Below are 15,180 nucleotides of genomic sequence, written 5' to 3' on the forward strand. Positions count from 1 at the left end.
AGGCACTCCCAATAATTCCTCAAGAAAATCACAGAATCTCATATAGTAGCTTCACCTTTGTTGTGAACGACATCGTCTCTCAGGTGCCAAGCCCTCCAAAGAATTAGCATAAGTTTTTCCCTCATGCCACCATGGCAAATACTCAAGCTTTGCAAAAGCCAATCCGGGGAGAAGGGCATGATTGATTTGTCTTCCGGCAATTTCCAAATTTTACTCATTTCCTCACGAAGAGCTCTCTGTTTTGTGCATACAACGGTAGCATGATGTGCGTTTTCAATCGCAGCTCCACATAGGTTGCATATACCATTTTATTCAAGAGTCCTCCTGTGCTTGTTGTCCTTTGTAGGGAGAGAATCAGTGGCAGCCCTCCAGGTGAAGATACGGACTTTATGTGGTACCTTTGCTTTCCAGACTAGATTCCATAAGCTCTCCCTAGCAATACTGGGGTTTTTTTAGGATCCTTCATTAGATCCCCCTGCAAATAAACTCCAAGATGATAAGCACTCCTAACCGTGAATGTACTGTTCTTCTCATAGTTCCAAGCTAGAATGCCCCCATTGGCTTTGGGGGAAGCTTGATCTTGTATATTTCTTCCGAGTCAAAATTGTAGAACAACTTGTCAATGATCTGCTTGTTCCAGTCATTAGAATGGGGAAGCAATAACTGGTTTACCCATCTAAACCGGCTTCTAGTTTTCATGGATTGTATGGAAAGGCCAGATTGCCGAGGTATCCAGTTGTCACGAAGGATTTGGATACTCTTTCCATTTCCCACTCTCCAAACCACTCCTTTTTTCAGGAGTTCAAGCCCATACTCAATTCCACGCCACACAGGTGATCCATCAGAGGTGAAGACCGTGTCCAACAAATTTCCTTTTGGGTAGTATTTTGCTTTTAGAACCCTAGCATAAAGACTGTCAGGTCTTTGGACAAGTCGCCATGCTTGTTTTGCGAGAAGAGCTTGATTGATAATACGCATATCTCGGAACCCAAGCCCCCCCCCTCACGCTTTGGTTTTGTCATCTTCTCCCATGACATCCAGTGCACTCTTCTTTTGTTCTCTTCATCCCCCCACCAGAAGTCACGCACCAGCTTCTCATATTTATCACAAAAGCATGCACTCATTTTGAAGATACTCATGGTATTCGTAGGCAGGCCTTGAGCAATAGATTTGACCAAAATGTCTTTTTCCCCATAGGACATGTATCTTTCTGCCGAGTCTGTAAGTCTTCTAGTGAACCTCTCGAAAATGGGTTGGAAATGAGAATCTTTCATTCGGCCTTCAGGGGTTGGAAGACCGAGATACTTTTCCTCAAAGGTCGAAGAGGTGAGGTCCAGGGTATGCATGATCTCCTCCTGGACCTGAATCGAACACACATTCCTGAATAAGATGGAACATTTGCTTGGGCTCAACAATTGTCCCGTGCCTTTCTGGAAAACATTGAGGGCTGACTTCATGCTCTTTGCTTGATCCCCAGTTGCCTTGAACAACAGTAAACTATCGTCCGCAAACAGAAGATGAGAAATTTCTGGAGCGCCCCTCGCAACCTTAAGAGGGGTAATATTAGAGATAGAACATTTAGCTTCAAGCGCTCAGGACAGTCCTTCAGCCACAAACAAAAAGAGGTAAGGGCTCAAAGGATCTCCCTGTCTCAATCCCCTGGAGGGGTAGAAGGATTCCAGGATTTCACCATTCAGTTTGACAGCGTATCTAACTGAACCGACACACATCATAATCCATGACACCCATTTTTGGAAGAAACCAAATTTAGCAAGACGCCTTCTAGGAAATTCCATTCCACTCTGTCATAAGCTTTTGTCAGGTCCAATTTATAAGCACAATGATTGTCCCTGGCATTCTTACTCTGTTGGATCTTGTGGAAACACTCAAAAGCAATTGAAGCATTATCCGAGATTAATCTTCTAGGAATGAAAGCACTTTGAGATTCCGAAATTAGTTCCTCCGGGAACGGTCTGAGACGATTCGCCAAGCACTTTGAGATAATTTTATAATCACGTTGCAGAGGCTAATAGGCCTGAAATCTTGTAATTTCTCTGGTGATTTTCCTTTTGGGATGAGGACGGTGATAGTATCATTTATGCCCTCTGGTAAGATGCCATTAGCAAAGAAGTTTTTTACTGCAGCAATCACGTCTTGTTTCAGCTCGCCCCAGTTCCTCTGGAAAAATCTTGCAGGAAAACCGTCCCTGCCCGGAGCTTTTAGGGGACCAATTTGAAATAAAGCATCACTTATCTCTCGCTCCGTAAATTCCCTGCATAAGGCCTCATTAATCTACTGAGAAACTTTGTCGTCAAAGAGATCGAGCAAGGCTTCTGGTTCCACATTACTGTCAGCCTCGTAAAGTTTCTTGAAGAAATCTGTTGCCATTGACGCAATCTGCTTCTTATCATGAACCCAAAGACCATATGGATTTTTTAGCTTGCTAGTGTTGTTTTTCTTCTGCCGCCATGAAGCCTTACGCTGAAAATACTTGGTGTTTTGTTCTCCCTCACGAATACCAGGAACCCGCGAGTGTTGGCGCCAAAGCATCTCCTCCCTGTACAAGTATTCGTCAAGCTCACGCGAACATTCCTGGATTAGAACATCCCTACTATAAGAAGGAGCCGAGTCCCAAAGTTTATCAAGTTGTTGTCGCAGTCTTTGAATTTTGTACCTAACCGATCTGAACTTCCTCGTGCTCCATCCTTGTAAATGTTGTTGAACTCCTTTTAATTTCTGAACCACTTTAACCAGCCCAGGGCCCTAACCATTGTTGCTATTCGAGGCATTCTTTATTTCATCCACCAGAGAAGGATCTCTCTCCCACATATACTCACACATGAAGGGCTTCGGACCACCCCACACATTTGCCTGACTAGAATAGATTAGCAGAAAATAGTCAGAACGTTGAGTGGTTATGTGGGTAACAGTAGCTTGTTTGAAACAATCCTGCCAACAAGGGGATGCCATAGCACGGTCAATCCTAGCCTTGACATTTTTATCACCTTGCTGTTTGTTATTATAGGTCTGTAAGGGCATTTTTATCCCTTAGTTGGTTTTGGTGATTGATGACAATGCTTTTGCGGACTAATCATGTGCATCGAATATTTCAGATATATTGACTAGGCACAAGATGATTGGGTTCCCCTCGAAGGCTATAGAAGACGGCGTTTCTCTTCGGTTCTTTTCGGTGGTATTGAGTCGTAGGGAAGCCATACTATTAAGAGGGGATCCGCGTTGGAAAGGTTGGGTGGATTCATCACGTACACATCTTCCTTTGCACCTCCTTTCCTCTAGCCTTTGGAGCATCCTATGTTTTCCTTGTCTATGCAAATATTGCCCCTGTTTGCCGAACTACGGGGTGCGGTAGTACTGCTCGTTAGAGCGGTAGTACCGCAGGACCTTGCGGTAGTACCGCCCGCTGGTGCGGTAGTACCGCTTCTAGTAAGCGGTAGTATCGTGGTCCCTGCTTAGTTCCGCAAGTACGCGGCAGATGTAATTTTTTACATCCGCGCCTCGCGCGGTAGTACCGCGGCTGGCTTACGGTACTACCGCGTCGGGTTTTTGCATCGACTCCAACTCTGCGGAAGTAGCCACGGATGTAATTTTTTATCCGTCAATTCCCATCCCTGGACAGCCCCTGCCTTGCGGTAGTACCGCAAGGGGGAGCGGTAGTACCGCGCCAGCAGTACTACCGCCCTCTGCCTTAGTGCATGTGTGGCTATTCTGGTCTCTGTTGCGTGGGCGGTAGTACCGCGCCTCAGGTGCGGTAGTACCGCATGCCCCTGCGGTAGTACCGCGCCTCAGGTGCAGTAGTACCGCGTGCCCCTGCGGTAGTACCGCGCCTCAGGTGCGGTAGTACCGCGCTGCGCAGGCTGAGTTGGTGGATAACGGTTGGATTTGTTCTTCAACTATATAAGGGGTGTCTTCCTCCTCTAGTTGACTACCTCTTTCACCTCTAAGCTCCATTGTTGCTCCAAGCTCCATTTTTGCCCGATCTCCTTCCCTAGCCAACCAAACTTGTTGATTCTCTAGGGATTGGTTGAGAAGGCCCCGATCTACACTTCCACCAAGAGAAATTTGAATCCCCCCACTAATCCCTTGTGGATCTTGTTACTCTTGGGTGTTTGAGCACCCTGGACGTTTGAGGTCACCGCGGAGCCATAGTCCATTGTGGTGAAGCTTCGTGGTATCGTTGGGAGCCTCCAATTAAGTTGTGGAGATTGCCCCAACCTTGTTTGTAAAGGTTCGGTCGCCGCCTCCAAGGGCACCAATAGTGGATTCACGGCATCTCGCATTGTGTGAGGGCGTGAGGAGAATACGGTGGCCCTAGTGGCTTCTTGGGGAGCACTGTGCCTCCACACCGCTCCAACAGAGACGTACTTCCTCTCAAAGGGAAGGAACTTCGGTAACACATCCTCGTCTTCACCAGCTCCACTCTTGGTTATCTCGTGCCTTTACTTGTGCAAGCTTATTTGTGCTTTATCTCTTGCTTGCGTGTATGCTTATTGTTGTTGCATCATATAGGTTACTCACCTAGTTGCATATCTAGACAACCTACTGTGATGCAAAGTTTAAATTAGTAAAGAAAAGCTAAAAATTGTTAGTTGCCTATTCACCCCCCCCCCCCTCTAGTCAACTTTATCGATCCTTTCAATTGGTATCAGAGCTCATATCTTTATTAAGGACTTTACCGTCCGAAGAGTATGGTTGACGTCGTAGACGGTGTGGAGGAGCACTCCGGTGTGAATCCGGTCTTTCTACGGGAGATGGGGGAACCGCGGTTTCTCGTGAGGAATTCAATGTGGCATTGGACACATTCAAAACCTCCATGACAACCGAGGTCGAAAGCATGTTTAATAAATTCTTAGAAGGACTTAAACTTTCCACCGCACCGCTGAAAGTGGGTGATCCCGCTAACAAGGTAACGAATGCTACCTCCAACAAGGGGAAGCTACTAGCGAGAAAGCTCCTTCTTCTAGTGGTAAAAATGGCACCGGCATCTTTGCCCATGTGGAACCTCCACTTGTCTATCGTGGACTGCTTCCTTCCACTCATTTGAATCATGCCGGCCCGGCCCCTAAGATTGAGAAGAATGTAGAATTTGATTCTTGGGTCTATCGTTTAAGCGTCATTTAAATCATGTGAACACTAACCTTTGGAGAATCATTGAAGAAGGTTTCTATCCGCATGACCAAAGCAACTTCACTCCTAGAGAAGTCGTGGACCATCAATTCAATGAGAATGCTCTCTTCATCATCCAAGAAGCAATCCCACCCGAAGATCTTCCTCATCTCCGGCCCTACACCATTGCCAAAGATGCTTGGCAACAAGTGATTTCCCTCTATCGGGGAAGCGCAAGCATTCAACGCTCCAACTATGAAGTGGTGCAAGATGAAGCCAATGAGTTTGCAATGAAAGAAGATGAAAAACCTCGTGAGCTTTATGGGAGAGTAACCAAACTCGCGGTCTCTCTCCGAGATCATGAAAGTAAGGACACGGATGACAATTGGATCAAGCGCAAATTCCTCAAGGTAATGATGCCCTACCACAAAGCCATGTCCTCCGTCATTCGTCAAAGGCCGGACTTCCACACCTTGTCCTCAAGTGAAGTGTTGGATGAGTTCGTTGCTATGAGCATCTTGGACAAGACCGCCGACAATGCGGTTCTTCACTCTCAAAGAGTAAAGAAGCCCAACCTTGCGCTAAAAGCCAAGGTGAGTATGGAGGAATAGGATGAAGAGGAAGAAGAGGAGAGCAACCTCGAAGATACGAAGTATGCCTATCATGAACACATGGCTCTTGCTTCAAGGAAATTTTGGAGCAAGAAGAACTCAAGGCCAAACTTCAACAAGAACAATTCAAGTGGCGCAAAGGGCAAGCAACGAGTGAGGACTTGCTTCAGTTGTGGCAATGTGAGCCACTTTGTTGCGGAGTGCCCTTACGAGAAGAGGGAAGACAATGGTGGCAAGCTCATCCGAAAGGACAAGGGCAAGTCGTTCCCCAACAAGAGCAACTTCACCAAGAGGACTCCTCCCAAGGCATTGGTGGTACAAGAAGAGTACAATGAGGATGATGACAATGATGAAGATGGTGAGTCGGTTGCCATGGCCTCCGTTGCCATTGCAATGACTCCACGGATGTCTCTCTTCGACTCACCCAATGAGAACATCACCGCCAAGTGCCTCATGGCTAAAGCCACCAACAAGGTAACCCCCAACATCAAAACTACCATCATTAATCATCCTTCTTCGACGGATAGCATTGATGAGTATGAGGGGACAAATGTGGAGGAGAATGAGTTTGAGACCTTTATGGGTAAACTCAAGGGTAAATCCAAGAAGCACTTCGTTGCTCTCTTGGAACAACTTGGTGAAGCCAATGACATGATCGAGGCTCACGAAGATACCATCTCTAAGATGGAGGGGCATAGTCGTGACTATGCCGATGATATTTCAGATCTTTCCAATGCTCTTGACAAAGAGCATGGTCTTCATTTGGCTCTTGAGGAGTCACACAACGATGATCATGCTAAGTTAAAGAAAGATCTTGATCATGCTCTTGTTGTGTCTCGTGTGCTAAACTCCGAGAAGGCAAAGCTTGGGGTTGATCTTGCTAGACTCAAAGAGGAGTTTGACATTCTCGACAAGGCTCACAAAGTCTTGAAGGGTGTTCATGCTAGCCTCAAGGAGTCTCATGATCAACTCCAAGTGAAGCTAACTAAGGAGAAAGCCACCTTTCCTCATATGATGTTAATTGATAATGCAAATGCTACTAACCCTTGTTGTGAGCATGTGCATCTTGTTGAGGAGAATGCTAAGTTGAAGGAGAAACTTGAGAAAGGCCTTGTGTCATGCATAAAAGGTGAGAAGAACCTCAACGACCTTTTGAGCAATCAAAAGGAAGTTGTGGCCAAGGAGGGGATTGGGTTCGCACCCAACCCCAAGAACAAGAAGAATGACAAGACCAAACGACCTCCTCCTCTCAAGCAAACTTTTGTGAAGGAGGGAGAGGGTGCTTCCAAGGAGAAGAAGAACAATGTGAAGAGTGGCGGTGTCAAGAAGGGCAATGCCACCCCTTCCAACAAAGCCGGCGACTTTAATCCTTCTTATGTGCTATGCCGTGCTAGTGATGGGCATGTTTATGCCAAATTTGTTGGTTCTCCTCATGAGTATATTGAATGGTCTATTTGGGTTCCTAAGACCCTTGTTACTAACATCAAAGGACCCATTACAAAATGGGTACCTAAAACCAAGCATTGATCTCCTGTAGGTGTTTGCTTCCGGTGGGGGATCATGGTTGCTCGATAGTGGAGCTACAAATCATATGACCGGAAGCAAGGACTTGGTGGTGGACGTGCACAAGATTCCATCTATGCCCACCAATGTCGAGTGGGGTGATGCCTCGTCTTCTAAGGTATTGGGACTCGGCAAAGTTGTCATTTCTCATGATCTCACGATCGAGAAGGTCATGCTTGTTGAGTCCCTTGCATACAATTTACTTTCCGTTCATCAACTTGCAATCATAGGCTTTGCCACTTTCTTTGATATTGATACCGTGGCCCTCTTGTGGAGCAAGACTCTTAAAGTAACCTTTGTTGGGCATGTCGAGAACGGTCTCTATGTGATTAACTTTTCGGAGCGACCCACTAAGACCGCGACATACCTAATGGCTAAAGTTGACGTGGGATGGCTTTGGCATCGCCGTTTAGCCCATGATATGAGATCTTTGCAAAGTCTTCTCAAGGGGGACCATGTCCATGGACTAACAAATGTTAGTTTTGCTAAAGATCGTGCTTGCAGTGCTTGTATCGAAGGAAAGCTACATGAGAAGGCTCACCCTCCCACGACTATCATTTACTCGAAGAGGCCTTTGGAGATCCTACATTTGGATCTCTTTGGGCCTCCATCTTTTGATAGTCTTGGGGGTAGGAAGTATTGCTTGGTGATTGTGGATGACTATTCAAGATACACTTGGGTGTATTTCTTCAAGCGGAAGAGCGAGACCCAACAAACCGTCATTGACTTTGCAAATGAAGACCAACGTCAACACAATACAAAGATCTTGACAATAAGAAGTGACAACGGCACCGAGTTCAAGAACTACACCTTGGATGAGTTTCTTAGTGATGAGGGGGTCAAGCATCAATATTCCGCACCTTACACCCCTTAACAAAATGGTGTTGCGGAGAGGAAGAACCGGACGTTGATGGATGCGGCAAGGACCATGATGGCGGAGTTCAAGTCTCCATACAACTTTTGGGCCAAAGCCATCAACACCGCGTGTCATGCATCCAATTGGATCTACCTCCGCAAGGGCTTGAACAAGACTCCATATGAGATTCTCACCGGTAACAAGCCCAACCTCAAGTATTTTCGGGTGTTCGGGTGTAAGTGCTTCATTCTCAAGAAAGGTGTTCGGTTGTCTAAATTTGAGGCTAGAGCTTATGAGGGCATATTTGTTGGTTATGCTACAAACTCTCATGCTTACCATGTCCTCAATAAATCCACGGGACTTATTGAGGAGACGTGTAACATGGAGTTTGATGAGAATAACGGCTCCCAAGTGGAGCAAAGTGGCACTTGTGATGTAGGTGATGAAATTCCTCCTCAAGCCATAAGAAGAATGGGTGTTGGTTTTATCCTACCCATTGAGGAACCCCTTGTGCCGAAGGAGAAGGACAATGCTCCACTCAAGTGGAGCCATCACCAACCCAAGGCCCACACGCTTCCGAAGAACAAAGTGAAGGCCCTCAACCTCATGAACAAGACCAAGGGCAAGATCATGCTCAAGACGGTGTTGACACACCAAGTGATGCCCAAGGTCAAGTTCTCTCCCCCGAGCAAGTTCAAGATCAAGAACAAGCTCAAGACGGCGCTCAAGATGATCAAGTGACCGCTCCTCAACTCACCACCGAGGAGGAATTGGAGCGTCGTGCCGCCAAGATTGCATCCAAGCTCTCCACCAAGGGTCATCTCATGAAGAATGTGCTTGGAAGCATTCAAAAGGGGGTAAGCACTCGTAGACAATTGGCAAACTATTGTGAACATCACGCGTTTGTCTCTTGTGTTGAACCCCAAAAGGTATATGAAGCACTCGAAGATCCGGATTGGCTTAATGCCATGCATGAAGAACTCAACAACTTCGAGTACAACAAGGTGTGGAGATTAGTGCCAAGGCCAACGGGGAACCACAATGTCATTGGAACCAAGTGGATATTCAAGAACAAGCAAGATGCTCATGGGACCATCATCCGCAACAAGGCACGATTGGTGGCACAAGGCTACTCCCAAGTCGAGGGTATCGACTACGGTGAAACCTTTGCTCCCGTTGCTCGCCTTGAATCTATTCGTTTGTTGATTGCTTATGCTTCTCATCACAACTTTAAGTTGCAACAAATGGATGTGAAGAGTGCTTTTCTTAATGGTCCTATTAATGAGTTGGTTTATGTCAAGCAACCCCCCGGGTTCGAGGATCCCTACTTTCCCGATCATGTGTATCAACTCGATAAGGCACTCTATGGCCTTAAACAAGCCCCACGTGCGTGGTATGACCACCTTACCGAGTTGTTATAAGATCATGGGTTTGAAGTTGGGCTAATCGACCCCACTCTTTTTACTAAGAAGGTCAAAGGGGAGTTGTTTGTATGCCAACTATATGTTGATGACATTATCTTTGGTTCTCCTAACAAAGCCTTCAATGAGGAATTTGCTGCACTCATGACCTCAAAGTTCAAGATGTCTTCCATGGGAGAGTTTAAGTTCTTTCTCGGTTCCGAAGTAAAGCAAAGAAGAGAAGGAACCTTCATCAACCAAGCCAAATACACTCAAGACATGCTCAAGAGATTCAAGCTAAGTGATGTCAAGCCGGCGTCCACTCCAATGCCCACCAAGTGCCAACTTGACATCGATCCCAATGGTAAAGCGGTGGATCAAAAGGTATATCACTCCATGATTGGTTCCTTACTTTACCTTTGTGCATCTAGACCGGATATCATGTTGAGTGTGGGAATTTGTGCACGGCTTCAAGCCGCACCGAACGAAAGCCACTTTGTGGCGGTCAAGCGAATATTTAGATATTTGGCTCATACCCCAAACTTTGGCTTATGGTGCCCAAGAGGAGCAAACTTCAAGCTTGTAGGATATTCGGACTCCGATTGGGCGGGAGACAAAGTGGATAGGAAGTCCACTTCCGGAGGGTGCCAATTCCTTGGTTGCTCTTTGGTAAGTTGGTCTTCGAAAAAGCAAAGTTGTGTGTCTCTCTCGTCCACCGAAGCGGCGTATGTGGCGGCCGGGAGTTGTTGTGCACAACTCTTATGGATGAGGCAAACTTTAAAGGATTGCGGTGTCATTTGTGACAAAGTGCCTCTTTGGTGTGATAATGAAAGTGCCATCAAGATTTCTCTCAACCCCGTGCAACACTTCAAGACGAAGCATATTGAGATTCGGTATCACTTCATCCAAGATCACATTAGGCGAGGGGAGATCGAGCTCAACTATGTCAACACCCATGATAACCTTGCAGATATTTTCATGAAGCCTTTGGATGAAGCAAGATTTCGCGAGTTAAGGCATGAGCTAAATATCATTGATTCGAGCAATGTTGCTTGAACCCTTGCACATCCCACCACACTCAACTTGTTGTCTAATCTAGGTGTAGGCATGGACATAGGGGGAGTGTTGTTCTCTCAATGAACTCTCCCTCCCCCATTATGCATAAAGTGATCAACTCTTTCACATTAGCCATTTTTGATGGTACGTGTGCTTCAAAGATGAGTTTTGGTCATGGGCCCAAGGATAATTCTTCGCGGTGCCATACCAATTGACTCAAACATAGGTGGCTCCGGCCACCGCCCTCTCCTTGGAGAGTTTGTGTCTTGTTTTTGGTCTGTGTTGTCTCTTGCCTCTCTTCCTTCATGCCGAGCTTGTGCTTGTGGTGTCCAGTGTGTTAGCTCTTTGGTGTGGTCTCTCGCTTGAAGGTTCCGTGCTTCGGTGTCCTCTCTTTTGGTTGAAACTATCTTCTCTTGAGCTCATGGTACTACCGCGGCCAGCCACGGTCTACCGCAAGGGGGGGCGCGCGGTACTTCTGCACCCAGCGCGGCAGTAATTTTTTACTGCCACCTGGAAGAGCGGTACTACGGCCTCGGTGCGGTACTTCCGCCCGGGCGGTACTACCGCAATGACGTGCGGTACTACCGCGTGAGGAGCGCACGGTACTACCGCACCCAGCGCGACAGTAATTTTTTACTGCCGCCTGGGGGAGTGGTACTATAGTCACGGTGCGTTACTTCCGCCCTGGGCGGTAGTACCGCAATGACGTGCGGTACTACCATGCGGTCGACGGCGTGTGGGGGTTAAACACGGGCAGGGGGAGTTCTAACTCCCCCATACCCATTCGTCTCTCTCCCCACTCCGTCTCTCTCTCTCTCTCTCAAGAACGGCGCCGGAGGTCCTCGCCGGATCTCCTTCTCCGGCCGCTCTCCTCAGATTCCGACCGGTGGGATCGTTCCCCACCACTCCCTCTTGCCATGGAACAAGGTTTCTCCCCAATCCCTCCCTTTTTCTTGTTCGTCTTGTTGTTTTTAGGTTTTGGGGAGATGCAAGTTGTTCTTGAGATTTTAGGCCAAATCTATGCAAGAGTAGGATGTAGGAGAGCAGTTTTGTGTAGTGATGGTACTTGCTATAGTTGTCCCGTGATGGATTTGATCGACCGTAGTACCGCGTGTTGACACAGTTGTGCTCAGATCTCCATGGCTGTTTCAGATCTACACCGTGCGGTACTACCGCTCTCCAGGTGCGGTACTACCGCACTTCCGGTACTACCGCCCTGCTGGTGCAGTACTACCGCACGTGGCACAACTCACGATATTATCATTGTCTCAAATCCCTCTTGTGGCACTTCTCACGTGCCATGTCTACTTGTTTCACCTGCTTTGCTGTGGTCTTTGCATTGATCCTTCTCATGTTTCGTGTGTGTTTTAGGTGGTGGCTCAGGTGCTCCAGCTCGCCGCTCCAATCCAAGCCGTGAGACGGGGTCCAAGCGTATGCGCAACACAAAGGAAGCAGAGGGCTCCAATGCCCCCCAACGCAGAACCAAGACCACTGCCACCAAAGAGAAGGAACCCGCCAAGGGTATGGATGAGATACCGCTTGCTGAGTTCATCTCTCGGAGGAAGATCAATCCGTATGGAAACCCTCGTGCTAACTTTCGAGGGAATGATCTATTCTGGACCAAGCAGCGGAATCTCATTTATCTGGATGTCAGCAAGGCCAAGCAAAATATCCATGTGGAGGTGAAATGGATCAACATGCATCACATGCGCAAAGAGGCGCACCGGGAATACTTTGGTGAGGCTTTGGACCTAGTGGAGCAATTTGGCATTGAGCATATCATCTCATTCCACAAAGACTATGATCCTGAGATCCTTGCTCAGTTCTTTGCCTGAGTGCATTTTCATCCCAATGAGTAAAGGACCATGACGTGGATGACCAATGGTCGGCAGCTGACTGCTACTTGGAAGGAATTCATGACCTTGCTTGGGGTTCCGGATGAGGGGCTCGCCACACCCCAAGGTGTTCGCCCTCATGCCAATTCCAAGTCTGCCAACAAGAACAAACGTATGCCCTACTATGTGGAGAAGAGGATCTCCAATGGCAAGTCATCTTGGGTACTCAACTCCTTTCTTGACATCATGCACCGGATCTTCCGCAACACTCTCTTCCCACGCATTGGGGACAAGGACAAGGTGCATGCCTATCTTGTGGATATGATGCTCCTGTGTGAAGATGCGCGCAACTCTCAGACACCACCACTTGATGTCTCTCATATCATGTGGCATGAGCTTCGCTTTGCGGTCTACAACCGCAAGGTCCCCATCTATGGACCTTATCTGTTTCAGTTGATCTCGGCTACCTGGGAGCGGGTCTACCCTCAGGATGAGTTTGGGGCCCCTGGTTGGATCCGGCATGAGCCCATCAACCTCCGTATCAAGCCTCAGTGGGCCAACACTACCTCTCGTGCTGATACTGCGGCTGCCATGAACGTGGATGCAGATGAGGAGGAGGAGGCAGCAGACGAGGACAGCTCTGAGGGTTACATCCCTCCCACCTCTGAGCCTTCTTGGGCTAAGCGACTGAAGAACAAGATGAAGATGCTGTTCTGCATGCAAGCAAAGGAGCGGTACCAGACCCATGTGGCTTCCAAGTAGACTCGCCGCCGCGACAAGCGGATTTTCAGGACCTTTGGCGAGAACATTTCTAGCGGGTTAGAGGTGAACATCACCCCAGAGACAGAATGGATGCACAAGCAGGGCTATCGGTGGACTGAGTCTGAGGAGGAGTCCGTCCCAGCTGCAGAGTCTGACGAGGAGCGTGCAAGTGACTACTCCGCTTGAGCCACCACTATTGTTGTAGGTGTCCTCTCTGCCTTTTTGGCGTCTCGATGCCAAAGGGGGAGAGAGTGTAGGATTTGCGAGTTGTGTCGTGTTTGGGTCAGTTGAACTTCGTTTATTTCGTTTGCTTTGGTTTGTGCTCGTGAGACCTTCTATCATATGGTGTAAGACATATGCACTCTATCGTACCGTAGTGAGCTTATTCTATCTTGTGCTTATTACATCATGCCCCTGCCTATCTTGCTTAGCTTTAGTCTTATTGCAAGATTTGCCATGTCTATAAAATATAGGGGGAGTGTTGATCCTAGTATGTGTGCCGTGCAGTCCAAAGCACTCATCGAGATAGCACACATCTAGGGGGAGCCCGTCTATATTTTAGAGACTTGGGGTTTTCCCTTGCTCTTTGCGTTATACCCTCGTGCAAATCCCGTGTTGTCATCAATCCACCAAAAAGGGGGAGATTGTAAGGGCATTTTTATCCCTTAGTTGGTTTTCGTGATTGATGACAATGCTTTTGCGGACTAATCATGTGCATCGAATATTTCAGATATATTGACTAGGCACAAGATGATTGGGTTCCCCTCGAAGGCTATAGAAGACGGCGTTTCTCTTCGGTTCTTTTCGGTGGTATTGAGTCGTAGGGAAGCCGTACTATTAAGAGGGGGTCCGCGTTGGAAAGGTTGGGTGGATTCATCATGTACACATCTTCCTTTGCACCTCATTTCCTCTAGCCTTTGGAGCATCCTATGTTTTCCTTGTCTATGCAAACATTGCCCCTGTTTGCCGAACTAGGGGGTGCGGTAGTACTGCTCGTTAGAGCGGTAGTACCACAGGACCTTGCGGTAGTACCGCAAGGACCCACGGTAGTACCGCTTCTAGTAAGCGGTAGTACCGTGGTCCCTGCTTAGTTCCGCAAGTACGCGATAGTAAGGGGCGGATGTAATTTTTTACATCCGCGCCTCGCGCGGTAGTACCGCGGCTGGCTTACGGTACTACCGCGTCGGGTTTTTGCATCGACTCCAACTCTACGGAAGTAGCCACGGATGTAATTTTTTATCCGTGCCTTCCCATCCCTGGATAGCCCCTGCCTTGCGGTAGTACCGCAAGGGGGAGCGGTAGTACCGCGCCAGCAGTACTACCGCCCTCTGCCTTAGTGCATGTGTGGCTATTCTGGTCTCTGTTGCGTGGGCGGTACTACCGCGCCTCAGGTGCGGTAGTACCGCGTGCCCCTGCGGTAGTACCGCGCCTCAGGAGCGGTAGTACCGCGTGCCCCTGCGGTAGTACCGCGCCTCAGGTGAGGTAGTACCGCGTGCCCCTGCGGTAGTACCGCGCCTCAGGTGCGGTAGTACCGCGCTGCGCAGGCTGAGTTGGTGGATAACGGTTGGATTTGTTCTTCCACTATATAAGGGGTGTCTTCCTCCTCTAGTTGACTACCTCTTGTTGGGAATCATAGCATAATTTTAAAATTTTCCTACGCTCACCAAGATGCATCTATGGAGTATACTAGCAACGAGGGGAAAGGAGTGCATCTACATACCCTTGTAGATCGCGAGCGGAAGCGTTCCAATGAACGTGGATGACGGAGTCGTACTCGCCGTGATCCAAATCACCGATGACCGAGTGCCGAACGGACGGCACCTCCGCGTTCAACACACGTACGGTGCAGCGACGTCTCCTCCTTCTTGATCCAGCAAGGGGAAGGAGAGGTTGATGGAGATCCAGCAGCACGACGGCGTGGTGGTGGATGTAGCGGGTCTCGGCAGGGCTTCGCCGAGCTTCTGCGAGACGGA

This window comes from Aegilops tauschii, chromosome 3 (assembly GCF_002575655.3).
Source record: "Aegilops tauschii subsp. strangulata cultivar AL8/78 chromosome 3, Aet v6.0, whole genome shotgun sequence".
In the NCBI taxonomy this organism is placed as follows: domain Eukaryota; kingdom Viridiplantae; phylum Streptophyta; class Magnoliopsida; order Poales; family Poaceae; genus Aegilops; species Aegilops tauschii.